This window comes from Salmo trutta, chromosome 17, assembly GCF_901001165.1.
Source record: "Salmo trutta chromosome 17, fSalTru1.1, whole genome shotgun sequence".
NCBI lineage: Eukaryota > Metazoa > Chordata > Actinopteri > Salmoniformes > Salmonidae > Salmo > Salmo trutta.
This window is the reverse complement of record NC_042973.1, coordinates 58,242,245-58,263,650: the sequence shown is the minus strand read 5'-3', so window position 1 is coordinate 58,263,650 and position 21,406 is coordinate 58,242,245. Positions and strand designations below refer to the sequence as shown.

Sequence of the window (21,406 nt, the reverse complement as noted above, 5' to 3'; positions counted from 1 at the left end):
GAATTAATGACATCATTTAATCAACAGAGATTCATGAATGAAACAGGGGATGCAGTAAAGAGGTTCTCTGACCAATTATCCGCCACCTCCCTCATGACCTGGTAAAATAGACTGACTCTCGATAGGTTACGGGCAAAGAGGATGGTGTAGGTAGAATGATTAGGTTCATTGCTGTACGTACATTTTTGATAACACAGCTCATGTTTGGGAAATGGAAAAGTGTTGCAAGAACTGTATTATGGGCTGCTTTAACCTGTATGAGTGTGTTTGGGTTGTGTGGTTGTTGTTTGGTCCCGTGTGCAAGAGGTTTAATAACCAGAACTTTAGAGAGATGATAACGGAGCAGATGGTGAGCTACGGACCGAGTGAAAGTTCAGATCAATGAGACGACAAGTACCTACCGCCGAGCAAGCCTGTTCCCCTTTTTCTTTGTCATGTCTTGCAGACGTGAAGAGGGGGATTTGTAATAAAGATAATCTAACGTTTTACCTAATGATCTATAAGGAGGGCATTTGCACAACATGCTTCACAACAGCACACAACAAAATTCCAGAGACATATTGAGCAACCAACTGATACCAATCACGACCACACCCAGAGACAGATGGCTGACTTAAGCACTCACACAAAAATGTCAAGACATGAAAGCGCCCTAGCCACACGAACTGACCACTGGTGTAAAAAACAACATTCCATGAATATCGTAACCAACCAGACACGAATTAGCAGAAAAACACACTTAGGGGTGTTGGACTCCGAGGACAAAGGACACTGCCCAGGGCCAATGGGAAGTCGACACCACCTGGAGAATGGACCGTCCCTCCACTCATCGACCAGTCAGGAGAGCGGACCTACTAGACTCAACCAACGTCAACACACTGTTATTTCATTGTATAAATTGGATGCACACCATGTTTCGGCGCTCTCTTCCGCTAGTTCCCTATGAGCTAAACGAAGGAGTCCGTGCACGCTTTGCAAAATATCTTTGTCTCATAATAAAATGCCTTACTATAATTGAATCCACCCGGTCCAGCGTCCTGACTTGGTCTCCTTCTCAAGTAACTGATCATCAACACGTGTCAAAGAGCACTGTTTCCGCCCGGTTTCGAACCGAGGACCTTTCGCGTGTTAAGCAAACGTGATAACCACTACACTACAGAAACCGCTGCTCGATCTTTCTGCAAGTGGTAAAACGAATTTTACCGATATTCATGGCACGTATTCGAATTTCCAAAATAAGGCATTAATGAATTTCTCTGTTACCACTATGATACTTCTTGAATGTGTCAATGAGCGTTGTCCCCGCCCGGTTTCGAACCAGGGACTTTTCGCGTGTGAAGCAAACGTGATAACCACTACACCACAGAAACTGCTGCTACATTTAGCTACAAGGAGTAAACCGAATTTTACAGATATTCATGGCACGCGTTCGAATTTCCAAAATTAGGCATTTATGAAAATAACTATTCTCTGTTAAAAGTACAGTACCTACTGCACGTGTCAAAGAGCACTGTTTCCGCCCGGTTTCAAACCGAGGACCTTTCGCGTGTAAAGCAAACGTGATAACCACTACACTACAGAAACTGCTACTTAATTTTTCTGCAAGGAGTAAACCGAATTTTACAGATATTCATGGCACGTATTCAAATTTCCAAAATAATGAATTTCTCTGTTACCACTATGGTACTTCTTGAATGTGTAAATGAGCGTTGTCCCCGCCCGGTTTCGAACCGTGGACTTTTCGCGTGTGAAGCAAACGTGATAAACACTACACTACAGAAACTGCTGCTACAATTGTCTGCAAGGAGTAAACCGAATTTTACTGATATTCATGGCATGTGTTCAAATTTCCAAAATTAGGTATTTATGAAAATAATTATTCTCTGTTAAAAGTATAGTACCTACTGCACGTGTTAAAGAGCACTGTTTCCACCCGTTTTTCGAACCGAGGACATTTCGCGTGTAAAGCGAACGTGATAACCACTAGACTACAGAAACTGCTGCTTGATTTTTCTGCAAAAAGTAAACCGAATTTTACAGATATTCATGGCACATATTCGAATTTCAAAAATAAGGCATTTATGAAAATAATTATTCTCTGTTTAAAGTACTGTACCTACTGTATATGTCAAAGAGCACTGTTTCTGCCCGGTTTCAATCCGAGGACCTTTCGCGTGTAAAGCGAATGTGATAACCAATACAGTACAGAAACTGCTGGTACAATTAGCTGCAAGGAGTAAACCGAATTTTAAAGATATTCATGGCAGGTATTCGAATTTCCAAAATAAGGCACTAATGAAATTCTCTGTTACCACTACGGTACTTCTTGAATTTGTCAATGAGCGTTGTTTCCGCCTGGTTTCGAACCAGGGACCTTTCGCGTGTTAAGCTAACTTGATAACCACTACACTACAAAAACTGCTGCTACAGTTTGCTACAAGGAGTAAACCGAATTTTACAGATATTCATGGCACGTATTCGAATTTCCAAAATACAGAATTTATGAAAATAACTTTTCTCTGTTAAAAGTACAGTACCTACTGCATTTGTCAAATAGCACTGTTTCCACCCGGTTTCGAACCGAGGACTTTTCGCATGTTAAGCGAACGTGATAACCACTACACTACAGAAACTGCTGCTACATATAGCTACGAGGAGGAAACCGAATTTTACTGATATTCATGGCACGTATTGGAATTTCCAAAATACAGAATTTATGAAAATAACTTTCTCTGTTAAAAGTACAGTACCTACTGCACGTGTCAAAGAGCACTGTTTCCACCCGGTTTCGAACCGAGGACCTTTCGCGTGTTAAGCAAACATGATTACCACTACACTACATAAACTGCTGCTACATTTTGCTACAAGGAGTAAACCGAATTTTACAGATATTGATGGCACGTATTCGAATTTCCAAAATAAGGCATTAATGAAATTCTCTGTTACCGCTATAGTACTTCTTGAATGTGTCAATGAGCATTGTTTCAACATGGTTTGGAACCAGGGACCTTTCGCGTGTGAAGCAAACGTGATAACCACTACACTACAGAAACTGCTGCTACAATTGTCGGCAAGGAGTAAACCGAATTTGACTGATATTCATGGCATGTGTTCAAATTTCCAAAATTAGGTATTTATGAAAATAATTATTCTCTGTTAAAAGTATAGTACCTACTGCACGTGTTAAAGAGCACTGTTTCCACCCGTTTTTCGAACCGAGGACATTTCACGTGTAAAGCGAACGTGATAACCACTAGACTACAGAAACTGCTGCTTGATTTTTCTGCAAAATGTAATCCGAATTTTACAGATATTCATGGCACGTATTCGAATTTCCAAAATAAGGCATTTATGAAAATAATTATTCTCTGTTTAAAGTACAGTACCTACTGTATATGTCAAAGAGCACTGTTTCTGCCCGGTTTCAATCCGAGGACCTTTCGCGTGTAAAGCGAATGTGATAACCACTACAGTACAGAAACTGCTGGTACAATTAGCTGCAAGGAGTAAACCGAATTTTAAAGATATTCATGGCAGGTATTCGAATTTTCAAAATAAGGCACTAATGAAATTCTCTGTTACCACTACGGTACTTCTTGAATTTGTCAATGAGCGTTGTTTCCGCCTGGTTTCGAACCAGGGACCTTTCGCGTGTTTTTTTTATTTTTTTTATTTTTTTTTATTATCAAAAATGTTTGTTTACAATATTTACAGTACAATCTACTGTTTACAGTACAATCCACAGAGAACAATACAGAAGACACTAGACTAACAGAAGCTGGTGAACAATTCACCCCCTATCAAATTCAAGGGACCCAATGAAAAACAAAGTAAATATCAAAACAGTTCTTTCAAAAATTATAAGTGATACCTCCACTCTCCTCTCGTGAAATTAACCCACTCCCTTCAACAAAAGATTCATCAAAATGTTCCATCCCATAATTAAACAACATATCTATGTGTTTACTGAACAGTGCTATAAAGATACTCCACACCTGAACCCTCTTTCTGTCAAAAGAAACATAATTCCTCCTACAAAAAATAGCATACCTCACAAGACTCAAAACCATATTCAACAAACACACATTAACACCCTCACATTTACCAGACACTCCAAATAACAAAAGTTCCTCCCACGCATACTTTTTCACGAAATCTCCCCCCCAGTTTCTACATAACATTTCCTTAACTTTACAAAAAAAATATTTTAAATCCTCACATTCTATAAACAAATGCATTAGAGTTTCCGGGAAACGTCCACATACATCGCATTCCCTTTCTATCTCACCATTAATTTGCTTTAACACCACCTTTGTAAATATTCTATTATGTCTTAATTTGAAATCATTATTTTCACACTCCTTACTATTATATTTTACATTTAAATTTTCCCATATCTTTTTTTCATGTAATTCCGGAAAAACTACTTTCCAAAATTTCTCAGCAGCCGGCCTTCTACACACTTTTCCTACCATTATTCTATACAATCTTTTCACTGGTATACTAGATAAATGTACTTTCTTCCTACTGCTACCAATGAACAAATTAGGAAATACAAATAAATCTTCTCTTTCAACTTCACTATTTATTAAATCAACCCATTCTCTTGGTATACTATTCTTTATCTTGTTATACATATTATTCACTGTTCCCCTTCCCACCTCTTCATCCCATTCATTGATTATGTCAAAAATAGCTTCCCCAGGTAAAAACCCTGGAATTACCTCATATGTATAATCTTTTATTTGCCGTAGACCTGCACTCATAAATACTTTATTATACAAATATTTTTCTTTGTTCTTGATTTTCTCATTCAGAAATATAGGTTGATTCATAATCAGGTCAATATGTCCACATTCATAATATACATTTGGCAACAACTCTGCCCATGCATTTAGCACCTCTTTATAAAAATCTGGTACCTTTTCAAACATTGCCCTTTTAAGCCCCATCAATAAACCATTATCCTCACAACCACCACTCTCCTCTAAGTAGACTTTAAAGAAGTGTTTCCAGCCATAATCTTCACTGTCATAGAAATATTTCTTTACTGTTTTTATCCTAATAGCTTTTCTTTTGACATCTAAAATCTACAAGTTTTAAACCTCCATCCACATAGTCAGCAATCAATGTTTTCTGAGCTATTCTCACTCCTTTACCATCCCATATAAAATTTGACACCACATTATTCAATTCATTTAGGACCCACTCCGGCATGTCCAGGACTCCCAAAACATACACAAATTTGGATAATACCAAAGCATTTGCAACAATTACTTTCCCTTGTAACTTAAGTTTTCTATTTTTCCAGAAATTCAACGTTAGCTTGACTTTATTAAGGATCCCAGTCCAAGTTATATCTTTTGCCTCTTTCTCCTTTACACCAATGTTTACTCCCAGCACTTTAATAAAATCCTTTGCGCTCTTGAATGGAATCTCACACCCTTTTACATTGATATCCCCAACAAACATTATTTCAGTCTTCTCTATATTAACTTTAGCACCCGATGCCTTGCCATATATATCTATGATTTCCATAATGCTTCCAATACTTTCTATGTCCTTCACAGTACAAGTAGTGTCATCAGCATACTGATGTACAACACTGACACCACCACCTGGGATTCCAATACCCCTTACTTCTTTATTACTATTTATCAATGTAGCTAACGGTTCTGTAGAAACACTGTACAGCAGAGCTGACAAAGGACAGCCCTGCCTTACTGACCTCTCCACAGGGAAAGTATCTGTTAACACTCCGTTACATTTCACACAACTTTTAGCCCCACTATACAACAGGTTGATCCAAGATACAAACTTTGGCCCAAACCCAAACCTCTCCATAGTTTGTAATAAAAAGCTGTGCTCCACTCTATCAAAAGCTTTGTTAAAATCCAAACTTAAAACTATACCACCTTCATTTTTCATTCGATTAACAACATCCCTAATTGTACAAATTACATCTGCAATATCTCTTCCAGGTATGCCGTAGGCTTGTGTTGATTCAATAATACTCCCAATCACCTTTTTCATCCTATTCGCTAACACTTTAGTCAGTATCTTATAGTCCGAATTTAGAAGGCTAATAGGCCTATAATTTTCTAACTTTAATCTACTGCCCCTATTTTTGAATAAGATCGTTAACATTCCAGTTGACATAGACTCAGGGATTTCCTTATTCTCTTCCATATAATGAAACACCCTCACTAAAATGGGTGCCAAAATATCTACAAAGACTTTATAGAACTCATTTGTTAAACCGTCCAAACCCGGACTTTTATTACCTTGCGTGCTAACAATTGCTTCCTTGATTTCCATAATCGAAATCTCTTCATCACACATCATTCTCTCTGCCTGCGATACTTTGGCACTAATTGTATCCAACACTTTTACAACACACACTTTATCTACATCATTCTTTTGTAAAGATTTCTGTAAAAGTTTTCAACTGTCTCTAAGATCCCAACAAAATCGTTTACCTTTACACCTCTTTCATCTTCCAACTCTACAATGTAACTCTTAGTTTGTTTTCTTTTTTCCAGACCCAAAAAAAGGATGTACATTTCTCTCCCTCCAAAGCGTACTGTGCCCTGCTCCTAACAATAGCACCCAAACATTTCTTTTTTTCATAACTACCCAGCTCTGCATGGATTTTCAAATAATTCACAACATCATAGTCTGGATCCGTATCAGCCTTTTCAAGTTCATGCAACATCCTATTCCTAAGCATTATTTCTTTCTGCTTATCTAACCGGTTATGATTTTTTGCATACCTAATACTCCTATTTTTTACTTTTACTTTCACTTCCTCCCACCATAAACACACATTCTCTTTTAACAGTACATTAGACATTTCATCATTAATACATTCAACAATTTCATTTCTATATCCTTCCTCCTTTAACAGACTGGCATTTAAACACCATACACCTCCCCCTCTCCTCTCCACACCAAAACCCATTTCAAATGACATTACTGCATGATCACTATATGCTGTAAAGGTATATGACACCTTCTTAACATTCTGCACCAATTCTTGTTTTGCTAGACATAAATCAATTCTGCTTTGTTTTAATTCCTTTAGAACCACCTGCCTTCTAGAGAATACTCTTCTGTTTGGATTTTCAGCCCTCCATATATCTACTAGATTCTCCTCATTCATAAGTTTCCATAATGCATTTCTAGAAGAGTCATATCTGAATTTAGCACAACTAGAGGCATCCATTCTACTACACCTCACATTAAAATCTCCTATCAGTATACAGTTTTCTGAGCACAGTGTTTTTAATTTGTGAAACATTTCTCTCCTTTCAGATTCAATATTTGAAGCATAAACATTAATTAAACGAAAAACTACATTTTGAACTTCAAATTCAATTACAATAAGTCTACCATCATTGTCAGCATATATTTGTTTTACATTCTGCACCACATCATACAGTACAGAAATTGCTGGTACAATTAGCTGCAAGGAGTAAACCGAATTTTAAAGATATTCATGGCAGGTATTCGAATTTCCAAAATAAGGCATTAATGAAATTCTCTGTTACCGCTATAGTACTTCTTGAATGTGTCAATGAGCATTGTTTCCGCCCGTTTTCGAACCAGGGACCTTTCGCGTGTGAATCAAACGTGATAAACACTACACTACAGAAACTGCTGCTACAATTATCTGCAAGGAGTAAGCCGAATTTTACAGATATTCATGGCACGTATTCGAATTTCCAAAATACAGAATTTATGAAAATAACTTTTCTCTGTTAAAAGTACAATACCTACTGCACGTGTCAAATAGCACTGTTTCCACCCGGTTTCGAACCAAGGACTTTTCGCGTGTTAAGCGAACGTGATAACCACTACACTACAGAAACTGCTGCTACATTTAGCTACGAGGAGGAAACCGAATTTTACTGATATTCATGGCACGTATTGGAATTTCCAAAATACAGAATTTATGAAAATAACTTTTCTCTGTTAAAAGTACAATACCTACTGCACGTGTCAAAGAGCACTGTTTCCACCCGGTTTCGAACCGAGGACCTTTCGCGTGTTAAGCAAACGTGATAACCACTACACTACAGAAACTGCTGCTACAGTTTGCTACAAGGAGTAAACCGAATTTTACAGATATTCATGGCACGTATTCGAATTTCCAAAATAAGGCATCAATGAAATTCTCTGTTACCGCTATAGTACTTCTTGAATTTGTCAATGAGCGTTGTTTCCACCCGGTTTCGAACCAGGGATCTTTCGCGTGTGAAGCAAACATGATAACCACTACACTACAGAAACTGCTGCTACAATTGTCTGCAAGGAGTAAACCGAATTTTACTGATATTCATGGCATGTGTTCAAATTTCCAAAATTAGGTATTTATGAAAATAATTATTCTCTGTTAAAAGTATAGTACCTACTGCACGTGTTAAAGAGCATTGTTTCCACACGTTTTTCGAACCGAGGACATTTCGCGTGTAAAGCGAACGTGATAACCACTAGACTACAGAAACTGCTGCTTGATTTTTCTGCAAAAAGTAAACCGAATTTTACAGATATTCATGGCACGTATTCGAATTTCCAAAATAAGGCATTTATGAAAATAATTATTCTCAGTTTAAAGTACAGTACCTACTGTATATGTCAAAGAGCACTGTTTCTGCCCGGTTTCAATCCGAGGACCTTTCGCGTGTAAAGCGAATGTGATAACCACTACAGTACAGAAACTGCTGGTACAATTAGCTGCAAGGAGTAAACCGAATTTTAAAGATATTCATGGCAGGTATTCGAATTTCCAAAATAAGGCACTAATGAAATTCTCTGTTACCACTACGGTACTTCTTGAATTTGTCAATGAGCGTTGTTTCCGCCTGGTTTCGAACCAGGGACCTTTCGCGTGTTAAGCTAACTTGATAACCACTACACTACAAAAACTGCTGCTACAGTTTGCTACAAGGAGTAAACCGAATTTCACAGATATTCATGGCACGTATTCGAATTTCCAAAATACAGAATTTATGAAAATAACTATTCTCTGTTAAAAGTACAGTGCCTACTGCACGTGACAAAGAGCACTGTTTCCACACTGTTTCGAACCGAGGACCTTTCGCGTGTTAAGCAAACGTGATTACCAGTACACTACAGAAACTGCTGCTACATTTTGCTACAAGGAGTAAACCGAATTTTACAGATATTCATGGCACGTATTCGAATTTCCAAAATAAGGCATTAATGAAATTCTCTGTTACCGCTATAGTACTTCTTGAATGTGTCAATGAGCATTGTTTCCGCCCGGTTTCGAACCAGGGACCTTTCACGTGTGAATCAAACGTGATAAACACTACACTACAGAAACTGCTGCTACAATTATCTGCATGAAGTAAGCCGAATTTTACAGATATTCATGGCACGTATTCGAATTTCCAAAATACAGAATTTATGAAAATAACTTTTCTCTGTTAAAAGTACAGTACCTTCTGCACGTGTCAAATAGCACTGTTTCCACCCGGTTTCGAACCAAGGACTTTTCGCGTGTTAAGCGAACGTGATAACCACTACACTACAGAAAATGATGCTACATTTAGCTACGAGGAGGAAACCGAATTTTACTGATATTCATGGCACGTATTGGAATTTCCAAAATACAGAATTAATGAAAATAACTTTTCTCTGTTAAAAGTACAGTACCTACTGCACGTGTCAAAGAGCACTGTTTCCACCCGATTTCGAACCGAGGACCTTTTGCGTGTTAAGCAAATGTGATAACCACTACACTACAGAAACTGCTGCTACAGTTTGCTACAAGGAGTAAACCGAATTTTACAGATATTCATGGCACGTATTCGAATTTCCAAAATAAGGCATCAATGAAATTCTCTGTTACCGCTATAGTACTTCTTGAATTTGTCAATGAGCGTTGTTTCCACCCGGTTTCGAACCAGGGACCTTTCACTTGTGAAGCAAACGTGATAACCACTACACTACAGAAACTGCTGCTACAATTGTCTGCAAGGAGTAAACCGAATTTTACCGATATTCATGGCACGTATTCAAATTTCCAAAATAAGGCATTAACGGATTTCTCTGTTACCACTATGATACTTCTTGAATGTGTCAATGAGCGTTGTTTCCGCCCGGTTTCGAACCAAGGATTTTTCGGATGTGAAGCAAACGTGATAACAACTACACTACAGATACTGCTGCTACATTTAGCTACAAGGAGTAAACCGAATTTTACAGATATACATGGCACGTATTCGAATTTCCAAAAGAAGGCATTTATGAAAATAATTATTCTCTGTTTAAAGTACAGTACCTAATGCATGTGTCAAAGAGCACTGTTTCTGCCCGGTTTCAAACCAAGGACCTTTCGCGTGTTAAGCAAACGTGATTACCTCTACACTACAGAAACTGCTTCTAAAATTAGCTGCAAGGAGTAAACCGAATTTTACCGATATTCATGGCACGTATTCAAATTTCCAAAATAAGGCATTAACGGATTTCTCTGTTACCACTATGATACTTCTTGAATGTGTCAATGAGCGTTGTTTCCGCCCGGTTTCGAACCAAGGATTTTTCGGATGTGAAGCAAACGTGATAACAACTACACTACAGATACTGCTGCTACATTTAGCTACAAGGAGTAAACCGAATTTTACAGATATACATGGCACGTATTCGAATTTCCAAAAGAAGGCATTTATGAAAATAATTATTCTCTGTTTAAAGTACAGTACCTAATGCATGCGTCAAAGAGCACTGTTTCTGCCCAGTTTCAAACCAAGGACCTTTCGCGTGTTAAGCAAACGTGATTACCTCTACACTACAGAAACTGCTGCTACATTTTGCTACAAGGAGTAAACCGAATTTTACCGATACTCATGGCACGTATTCTAATTTGCAAAATTAGGCATTAATGAATTTCTCTGTTACCACTATCATACTTCTTGAATGTGTCATTGAGCGTTGTTTCCGACCGGTTTCGAACCGAGGACCTTTCGCGTGTTAAGCGAACATGATAACCACTACACTACAGAAACTGCTGCTACAGTTTGCTACAATGAGTAAACCGAATTTTACAGATATTCATGGCACGTATTCAAATTTCCAAAATACACAATTTATGAAAATAAGTATTCTCTGCTAAAAGTACAGTGCCTACTGCACGTGACAAAGAGCACTGTTTCCACCCGGTTTCGAACCGAGGACCTTTCGCGTGTTAAGCAAACGTGATTACCACTACACTTCAGAAACTGCTGCTACATTTCGCTACAAGGAGTAAACCGAATTTTACAGATATTCATGGCACGTATTCAAATTTCCGAAATCAGTCATTAATGAAATTCTCTGTTACCGCTATAGTACTTCTTGAATGTGTCAATGGGCTTTGTTTCCGCCCGGTTTCGAACCAGGGACCTTTCGCGTGTGAAGCAAATGTGATAACCACTACACTACAGAAACTGCTGCTACAATCATCTTGCAAGGAGTAAACCGAATTTTACTGATATACATGGCACTTGTTCAAATTTCCAAAATTAGGTATTTATGAAAATAACTATTCTCTGTTAAAAGTAAAGTACCTACTGCACGTGTTAAAGAGCACTGTTTCCGCCCGGTTTCGAACCGAGGACCTTTCGCGTGTTAAGCGAACGTGATAACCACTACACTACAGAAACTGCTGCTACATTTAGCTACGAGGAGGAAACCGAATTTTACTGATATTCATGGCACGTATTGGAATTTCCAAAATACAGAATTTATGAAAATAACTTTTCTCTGTTAAAAGTACAGTACCTACTGCACGTGTCAAAGAGCACTGTTTCCACCCGGTTTCGAACCGTGGACCTTTCTCGTGTCAAGCGAACGTGATAACCACTACACTACAGAAACTGCTGCTACATTTAGCTATGAGGAGGAAACCGAATTTTACTGATATTCATGGCACGTATTGGAATTTCCAAAATACAGAATTTATGAAAATAACTATTCTCTGTTAAAAGTACAGTACCTACTGCCCGTGTCAAAGAGCACTATTTCAACCCGGTTTTGATTCGAGGACCTTTCGCGTGTAAAGCGAACGTGATAACCACTACACTACAGAAACTGCTGCTACAATTAGCTGCAAGGAGTAAACCGAATTTTACAGATATTCATGGCACGTATTCGAATTTCCAAAATACAGAATTTATGAAAATAACTATTCTCTGTTAAAAGTACTGTACCTACTGCACGTGACAAAGAGCACTGTTTCCGCCAGGTTTCGAACCGAGGACCTTTCGCATGTTAAGCAAACGTGATAACCACTACACTACAGAAACTGCTGCTACATTTTGCTACAAGGAGTAAACCGAATTTTACAGATATTCATGGCACGTATTCGAATTTCCAAAATAAGGCATTAACGAATTTCTCTGTTACCACTATGATACTTCTTGAATGTGTCATTTAGCGTTGTTTCCGACCGGTTTCGAACCAAGGACTTTTCGCATGTGAAGCAAACGTGATAACCACTACACTACAGAAACTGCTGCTACATTTATCTACAAGGAGTAAACCGAATTTTACAGATATTCATGGCATGTATTTGAATTTCCAAAATACATAATTTATGAAAATAACTATTCTCTGTTAAAAGTACAGTACCTATTGCACATGTCAAATAGCACTGTTTCCACCCGGTTTCGAACCGAGGACCTTTCGCTTGTAAAGCAAACGTGATAACCACTACACTACAGAAACTGCTGCTACAATTATCTTGCAAGGAGTAAACCGAATTTTACTGATATACATGGCACGTGTTCAAATTTCCAAAAATTAGGTATTTATGAAAATAACTATTCTCTGTTAAAAGTACAGTACCTACTGCACGTGTCAAAGAGCACTGTTTCCGCCCGGTTTCGATCCGAGGACATTTCGCATCCTCGGTTCGACGTGATAACCACTAGACTACAGAAACTGCTGCTACAATTAGCTGCAAGGAGTAAACCGAATTTTACCGATATTCATGGCACGTGTTCAAATTTCCAAAAATTAGGTATTTATGAAAATAACTATTCTCTGTTAAAAGTAAAGTACCTATTGCACGTGTTAAAGAGCAATGTTTCCGCCCGGTTTAGATTCGAGGACCTTTCGTGTGTTATGCAAAAGTGAAAACCACTACACTACCGAAACTGCTTCTACAATTAGCTGCAAGGAGTAAACCGAATTTTACCGATATTCATGGCACGTATTCGAATTTCCTAAATAAGGCATTAACGAATTTCTCTGTTACCACTATGATACTTCTTGAATATGTCGTTGAGCGTTGTTTCCGCCCGGTTTCGAACCAAGGACTTTTCGGATGTGAAGCAAACGTGATAACAACTACACTACAGAAACTCCTGCTACATTTAGCTACAAGGAATAAACCGAATTTTACAGATATACATGGCACGTATTCGAATTTCCAAAAGAAGGCATTTATGAAAATAATTATTCTCTGTTTAAAGTACAGTACCTACTGCAGGTGTCAAAGAGCACTGTTTCTGCCCGGTTTCAAACCAAGGACCTTTTGCGTGAAAATCGAATGTGATAACCACTACACTACAGAAACTACTGCTACAATTAGCTGCAAGGAGTAAACCGAATTTTACAGATATTCATGGCACGTATTCGAATTTCCAAAATAAGGCATTTATGAAAATAATTATTCTCTGTTTAAAGTACAGTACCTAATGCATGTGTCAAATAGCACTGTTTCTGCCCGGTTTCAAACCAAGGACCTTTCGCGTGTTAAGCAAACGTGATTACCTCTACACTACAGAAACTGCTGCTACATTTTGCTACAAGGAGTAAACCGAATTTTACAGATATTCATGGCACGTATTCGAATTTCCAAAATAAGGCATTAATGAAATTCTCTGTTACCGCTATAGTACTTCTTGAATGTGTCAATGAGCATCGTTGCCGCCCTGTTTCGAACCAGTGACCTTTCGCATGTGAAGCAAACGTGATAACCATTACACTACAGAAACTGCTGCTACTATTATCTGCAAGGAGTAAACCGAATTTTAGAGATATTCATGGCACGTATTCGAATTTCCAAAATACAGAATTTATGAAAATAACTATTCTCTGTTAAAAGTACAGTACCTACTGCACGTGTCAAAGAGCACTATTTCAACCCGGTTTTGATTCGAGGACCTTTCGCGTTTAAAACGAACGTGATAACCACTACACTACAGAAACTGCTGCTACAATTTGCTGCAAGGAGTAAACCGAATTTTACAGATATTCATGGCACGTATTCGAATTTCCAAAATACAGAATTTATGAAAATAACTATTCTCTGTTAAAAGTACAGTACCTACTGCACGTGACAAAGAGCACTGTTTCAGCCAGGTTTCGAACCGAGGACCTTTCGCGTGTTAAGCGAACGTGATAACCACTACACTACAGAAACTGCTGCTACATTTTGCTACAAGGAGTAAACCGAATTTTACAGATATTCATGGCACGTATTCGAATTTCCAAAATAAGGCATTAACGAATTTCTCTGTTACCACTATGATACTTCTTGAATGTGTCATTGAGCGTTGTTTCCGACCGGTTTCGAACCAAGGACTTTTCGCATGTGAAGCAAACGTGATAACCACTACACTACAGAAACTGCTGCTACATTTATCTACAAGGAGTAAACCGAATTTTACAGATATTCATGGCACCTATTTGAATTTCCAAAATACATAATTTATGAAAATAACTATTCTCTGTTAAAAGTACAGTACCTAATGCACGTGTCAAATAGCACTGTTTCCACCCGGTTTCGAACCGAGGACCTTTCGCTTGTAAAGCAAACATGATAACCACTACACTACAGAAACTGCTGCTACAATTATCTTGCAAGGAGTAAACCGAATTTTACTGATATACATGGCACGTGTTCAAATTTCCAAAAATTAGGTATTTATGAAAATAACTATTCTCTGTTAAAAGTACAGTACCTAATGCACGTGTCAAAGAGCACTGTTTCCGCCCGGTTTCGATCCGAGGACATTTCGCATCCTCGTTTCGACGTGATAACCACTAGACTACAGAAACTGCTGCTACAATTAGCTGCAAGGAGTAAACCGAATTTTACCGATATTCATGGCACGTGTTCAAATTTCCAAAAATTAGGTATTTATGAAAATAACTATTCTCTGTTAAAAGTAAAGTACCTATTGCACGTGTTAAAGAGCAATGTTTCCGCCCGGTTTAGATTCGAGGACCTTTCGTGTGTTATGCAAAAGTGAAAACCACTACACTACAGAAACTGCTTCTACAATTAGCTGCAAGGAGTAAACCGAATTTTACCGATATTCATGGCACGTATTCGAATTTCCTAAATAAGGCATTAACGAATTTCTCTGTTACCACTATGATACTTCTTGAATATGTCATTGAGCGTTGTTTCCAACCGGTTTCGAACCAAAGACTTTTCGCATGTGAAGCAAACGTGATAACCACTACACTACAGAACCTGCTGCTACATTTATCTACAAGGAGTAAACCGAAATTTACAGATATTCATGGCACGTATTCGAATTTCCAAAATACAGAATTTATGAAAATAACTATTCTCTGTTAAAAGTATAGTGCCTACTGCACGTGTCAAAGAGCACTGTTTCCGCCCGGTTTCGAACCGAGGACTTTTCGCGTGTTAAGCGAACGTGATAACCACTACACTACAGAAACTGCTGCTACAATTAGCTGCAAGGAGTAAACCGAATTTTACTGATATTCATGGAACCTATTCGAATTTCCAAAATAAGGGATTCATGAAATTCTCTGTGGTACTAATTGAATGTGTCAATGAGCGTTGTTTCCGAACCAGGGACCTTTCGCGTGTGAAGCAAACGTGATAACCACTACACTACAGAAACTGCTGCTACAATTATTGCAAGGAGTAAACTGAATTTTACTGATATTTATGGCATGTGTTCAAATTTCCAAAATTAGGTATTTATGAAAATAACTATTCTCTGTTAAAAGTATAGTACCTACTGCACGTGTTAAAGATCCCTGTTTCCACCCGGTTTCGAACCGAGGACATTTCGCGTGTAAAGCGAAAGTGATAACCACTAGACTACAGAAACTGCTGCTTGATTTTTCTGCAAAAAGTAAACCGAATTTTACAGATATTCATGGCACGTATTCGAATTTCCAAAATAAGGCATTTATGAAAATAATTATTCTCTGTTTAAAGTACAGTACCTACTGTATATGTCAAAGAGCACTGTTTCTGCCCGGTTTCAATCCGAGGACCTTTCGCGTGTAAAGCGAATGTGATAACCACTACAGTACAGAAACTGCTGGTACAATTAGCTGCAAGGAGTAAACCGAATTTTAAAGATATTCATGGCAGGTATTCGAATTTCCAAAATAAGGCAGTAATGAAATTCTCTGTTACCACTACGGTACTTCTTGAATTTGTCAAAGAGCGTTGTTTCTGCCTGGTTTCGAACCAGGGACCTTTCGAGTGTTAAGCTAACTTGATAACCACTACACTACAAAGACTGCTGCTACAGTTTGCTACAAGGAGTAAACCGAATTTTACAGATATTCATGGCACGTATTCAAATTTCCAAAATACAGAATTTATGAAAATAACGATTCTCTGTTAAAAGTACAGTGCCTACTGCACGTGACAAAGAGCACTGTTTCCACCCGGTTTCGAACAGAGGACCTTTCGCGTGTTAAGCAAACGTGATTACCACTACACTACAGAAACTGCTGCTACATTTTGCCACAAGGAGTAAACCGAATTTTACAGATATTCATGGCACGTATTCGAATTTCCAAAATAAGGCATTAATGAAATTCTCTGTTACCGCTATAGTACTTCTTGAATGTGTCAATGAGCATTGTTTCCACCCGGTTTCGAACCAGGGACCTTTCGCGTGTGAATCAAACGTGATTTTTTTTTTTTTTTTTTTTTTTATTATCAAAAATGTTTGTTTACAATATTTACAGTACAATCTACTGTTTACAGTACAATCCACAGAGAACAATACAGAAGACACTAGACTAACAGAAGCTGGTGAACAATTCACCCCCTATCAAATTCAAGGGACCCAATGAAAAACAAAGTAAATATCAAAACAGTGCTTTCAAAAATTATAAGTGATACCTCCACTCTCCTCTCGTGAAATTAACCCACTCCCTTCAACAAAAGATTCATCAAAATGTTCCATCCCAAAATTAAACAACATATCTATGTGTTTACTGAACAGTGCTATAAAGATACTCCACACCTGAACCCTCTTTCTGTCAAAAGAAACATGATTCCTCCTACAAAAAATAGCATACCTCACAAAACTCAAAACCATATTCAACAAACACACATTAACACCCTCACATTTACCAGACACTCCAAATAACAAAAGTTCCTCCCACGCATACTTTTTCACGAAATAGCCTCCCCAGTTTCTACATAACATTTCCTTAACTTTACAAAAAAAATTATTTTAAATCCTCACATTCTATAAACAAATGCATTAGAGTTTCCTGGAAACGTCCACATACATCGCATTCCCTTTCTATCTCACCATTAATTTGCTTTAACACCACCTTTGTAAATATTCTATTATGTCTTAATTTGAAATCATTATTTTCACACTCCTTACTATTATATTTTACATTTAAATTTTCCCATATCTTTTTTTCATCTAATTCCGGAAAAACTACTTTCCAAAATTTCTCAGCAGCCGGCCTTCTACACACTTTTCCTACCATTATTCTATACAATCTTTTCACTGGTATACTAGATAAATGTACTTTCTTCTTACTGCTACCAATGAACAAATTAGGAAATACAAATAAATCTTCTCTTTCAACTTCACTATTTATTAAATCAACCCATTCTCTTGGTATACTATTCTTTATCTTGTTATACATATTATTCACTGTTCCCCTTCCCACCTCTTCATCCCATTCATTGATTATGTCAAAAATAGCTTCCCCAGGTAAAAACCCTGGAATTACCTCATATGTATAATCTTTTATTTGCCGTAGACCTGCACTCATAAATACTTTATTATACAAAACTTTTTCTTTGTTCTTGATTTTCTCATTCAGAAATATAGGTTGATTCATAATCAGGTCAATATGTCCACATTCATAATATACATTAGGCAACAACTCTGCCCATGCATTTAGCACCTCTTTATAAAAATCTGGTACCTTTTCAAACATTGCCCTTTTAAGCCCCATCAATAAACCATTATCCTCACAACCACCACTCTCCTCTAAGTAGACTTTAAAGAAGTGTTTCCAGCCATAATCTTCACTGTCATACAAATATTTCTTTACTGTTTTTATCCTAATAGCTTTTCTTTTGACATCTAAATCTACAAGTTTTAAACCTCCATCCACATAGTCAGCAATCAATGTTTTCTGAGCTATTCTCACTCCTTTACCATCCCATATAAAATTTGACACCACATTATTCAATTCATTTAGGACCCACTCCGGCATGTCCAGGACTCCCAAAACATACACAAATTTGGATAATACCAAAGCATTTGCAACAATTACTTTCCCTTGTAACTTAAGTTTTCTATTTTTCCAGAAATTCAACGTTAGCTTGACTTTATTAAGGATCCCAGTCCAAGTTATATCTTTTGCCTCTTTCTCCTTTACACCAATGTTTACTCCCAGCACTTTAATAAAATCCTTTGCGCTCTTGAATGGAATCTCACACCCTTTTACATTGATATCCCCAACAAACATTATTTCAGTCTTCTCTATATTAACTTTAGCACCCGATGCCTTGCCATATATATCTATGATTTCCATAATGCTTCCAATACTTTCTATATCCTTCACAGTACAAGTAGTGTCATCAGCGTACTGATGTACAACACTGACACCACCACCTGGGATTCCAACACCCCTTACTTCTTTATTACTATTTATCAATGTAGCTAACGGTTCTGTAGAAACACTGTACAGCAGAGCTGACAAAGGACAGCCCTGCCTTACTGACCTCTCCACAGGGAAAGTATCTGTTAACACTCCGTTACATTTCACACAACTTTTAGCCCCACTATACAACAGGTTGATCCAAGATACAAACTTTGGCCCAAACCCAAACCTCTCCATAGTTTGTAATAAAAAGCTGTGCTCCACTCTATCAAAAGCTTTGTTAAAATCCAAACTTAAAACTATACCACCTTCATTTTTCATTCGATTAACAACATCCCTAATTGTACAAATTACATCTGCAATATCTCTTCCAGGTATGCCGTAGGCTTGTGTTGATTCAATAATACTCCCAATCACCTTTTTCATCCTATTCGCTAACACTTTAGTCAGTATCTTATAGTCCGAATTTAGAAGGCTAATAGGCCTATAATTTTCTAACTTTAATCTACTGCCCCTATTTTTGAATAAGATCGTTAACATTCCAGTTGACATAGACTCAGGGATTTCCTTATTCTCTTCCATATAATGAAACACCCTCACTAAAATGGGTGCCAAAATATCTACAAAGACTTTATAGAACTCATTTGTTAAACCGTCCAAACCCGGACTTTTATTACCTTGCGTGCTAACAATTGCTTCCTTGATTTCCATAATCGAAATCTCTTCATCACACATCATTCTCTCTGCCTGCGATACTTTGGCACTAATTGTATCCAACACTTTTACAACACACACTTTATCTACATCATTCTTTTTGTAAAGATTTCTGTAAAAGTTTTCAACTGTCTCTAAGATCCCAAAAAAATCGTTTACCTTTACACCTCTTTCATCTTCCAACTCTACAATGTAACTCTTAGTTTGTTTTCTTTTTTCCAGACCCCAAAAAAAGGATGTACATTTCTCTCCCTCCAAAGCGTACTGTGCCCTGCTCCTAACAATAGCACCCAAACATTTCTTTTTTTCATAACTACCCAGCTCTGCATGGATTTTCAAATAATTCACAACATCATAGTCTGGATCCGTATCAGCCTTTTCAAGTTCATGCAACATCCTATTCCTAAGCATTATTTCTTTCTGCTTATCTAACCGGTTATGATTTTTTGCGTACCTAATACTCCTATTTTTTACTTTTACTTTCACTTCCTCCCACCATAAACACACATTCTCTTTTAACAGTACATTAGACATTTCATCATTAATACATTCAACAATTTCATTTCTATATCCTTCCTCCTTTAACAGACTGGCATTTAAACACCATACACCTCCCCCTCTCCTCTCCACACCAAAACCCATTTCAAATGACATTACTGCATGATCACTATATGCTGTAAAGGTATATGACACCTTCTTAACATTCTGCACCAATTCTTGTTTTGCTAGACATAAATCAATTCTGCTTTGTTTTAATTCCTTTAGAACCACCTGCCTTCTAGAGAATACTCTTCTGTTTGGATTTTCAGCCCTCCATATATCTACTAGATTCTCCTCATTCATAAGTTTCCATAATGCATTTCTAGAAGAGTCATGTCTGAATTTAGCACAACTAGAGGCATCCATTCTACTACACCTCACATTAAAATCTCCTATCAGTATACAGTTTTCTGAGCACAGTGTTTTTAATTTGTGAAACATTTCTCTCCTTTCAGATTCAATATTTGAAGCATAAACATTAATTAAACGAAAAACTACATTTTGAACTTCAAATTCAATTACAATAAGTCTACCATCATTGTCAGCATATATTTGTTTTACATTCTGCACCACATCATTTTTTATCAAAATAGCCACACCACATGTTTTATCTCCTCCATGACTACAAAACATTAAATCAGACCATTTACTCTTAATCTCCTGCATTTTGGATTCTGTCCAATTGGTCTCTTGAAAACACAACATGTCTGCCTTAACAGACACTAATACCTGCTCAAATTTTCTCATGTTTCTCAAACTGTTACCGTTTAGGGATGCGACTGTAATCATTATTAATGTTTGCAGAAGTATAATCAGAGTCAAACAAGTCCTTTCAAATCCTACTTTTTCTTTTTTCCAAATCCCATCATCTCCCTGGTTTTCGACAATGACCTCTTATTTTTTACAAACAACTGAAGATCCTCACCATCTATTTCATCATCCGTCTCTTTATTTGGATTTTTTGGGGGGAGCGGCTGTGAAGCCTTTTGAAAAGTGCGCTTTAACAGTGCCCGTGACTTCAGTGGACCCAACCCACTCTTTGGTGTAATTCTCACACAGGCTTAAAGCTGGCTCAGGCACCTGAGAAGCACCTTGCACCATCTCCACCTGTGTATGTATTTCACCCATCATGTGCTGCTGTTCCACCTTGTCAGCAGCAGAGACTAAAACCCCGTCTCGTGCTTTGCCATAAGACATTACAGGCTCTTCAAGCTTATCTGCCATTGTCTCTGGAGTCACACTCTCCATGTCACTCTCATCCTCTCTCTCCATC

The 21,406-nt window shown here is 37.6% G+C and overlaps 11 non-coding genes across 11 annotated transcripts; all 11 read right to left on the bottom strand.

The window, feature by feature from the left end:
• Positions 1–1,090: 1,090 nt before the first annotated feature.
• trnav-aac (transfer RNA valine (anticodon AAC)) lies at positions 1,091–1,163 on the bottom strand. The gene has a single exon. It is a non-coding gene; the product is annotated as a tRNA-Val (tRNA).
• A 348-nt stretch (positions 1,164–1,511) lies between these two features.
• Positions 1,512–1,584, bottom strand: trnav-uac (transfer RNA valine (anticodon UAC)). Its single transcript has one exon. It is a non-coding gene; the product is annotated as a tRNA-Val (tRNA).
• Positions 1,585–7,798: 6,214 nt separating this feature from the next.
• Positions 7,799–7,871, bottom strand: trnav-aac (transfer RNA valine (anticodon AAC)). Its single transcript has one exon. It is a non-coding gene; the product is annotated as a tRNA-Val (tRNA).
• Positions 7,872–11,381: 3,510 nt separating this feature from the next.
• On the bottom strand, positions 11,382–11,454 carry trnav-cac (transfer RNA valine (anticodon CAC)). Its single transcript has one exon. It is a non-coding gene; the product is annotated as a tRNA-Val (tRNA).
• A 142-nt stretch (positions 11,455–11,596) lies between these two features.
• trnav-aac (transfer RNA valine (anticodon AAC)) lies at positions 11,597–11,669 on the bottom strand. Its single transcript has one exon. It is a non-coding gene; the product is annotated as a tRNA-Val (tRNA).
• Positions 11,670–11,810: 141 nt separating this feature from the next.
• Positions 11,811–11,883, bottom strand: trnav-gac (transfer RNA valine (anticodon GAC)). Its single transcript has one exon. It is a non-coding gene; the product is annotated as a tRNA-Val (tRNA).
• Positions 11,884–12,659: 776 nt separating this feature from the next.
• On the bottom strand, positions 12,660–12,732 carry trnav-uac (transfer RNA valine (anticodon UAC)). Its single transcript has one exon. It is a non-coding gene; the product is annotated as a tRNA-Val (tRNA).
• A 780-nt stretch (positions 12,733–13,512) lies between these two features.
• On the bottom strand, positions 13,513–13,585 carry trnae-uuc (transfer RNA glutamic acid (anticodon UUC)). Its single transcript has one exon. It is a non-coding gene; the product is annotated as a tRNA-Glu (tRNA).
• A 776-nt stretch (positions 13,586–14,361) lies between these two features.
• trnav-aac (transfer RNA valine (anticodon AAC)) lies at positions 14,362–14,434 on the bottom strand. The gene has a single exon. It is a non-coding gene; the product is annotated as a tRNA-Val (tRNA).
• A 348-nt stretch (positions 14,435–14,782) lies between these two features.
• trnav-uac (transfer RNA valine (anticodon UAC)) lies at positions 14,783–14,855 on the bottom strand. The gene has a single exon. It is a non-coding gene; the product is annotated as a tRNA-Val (tRNA).
• Positions 14,856–15,635: 780 nt separating this feature from the next.
• On the bottom strand, positions 15,636–15,708 carry trnav-aac (transfer RNA valine (anticodon AAC)). Its single transcript has one exon. It is a non-coding gene; the product is annotated as a tRNA-Val (tRNA).
• Between the last annotated feature and the right edge of the window lie 5,698 nt (positions 15,709–21,406).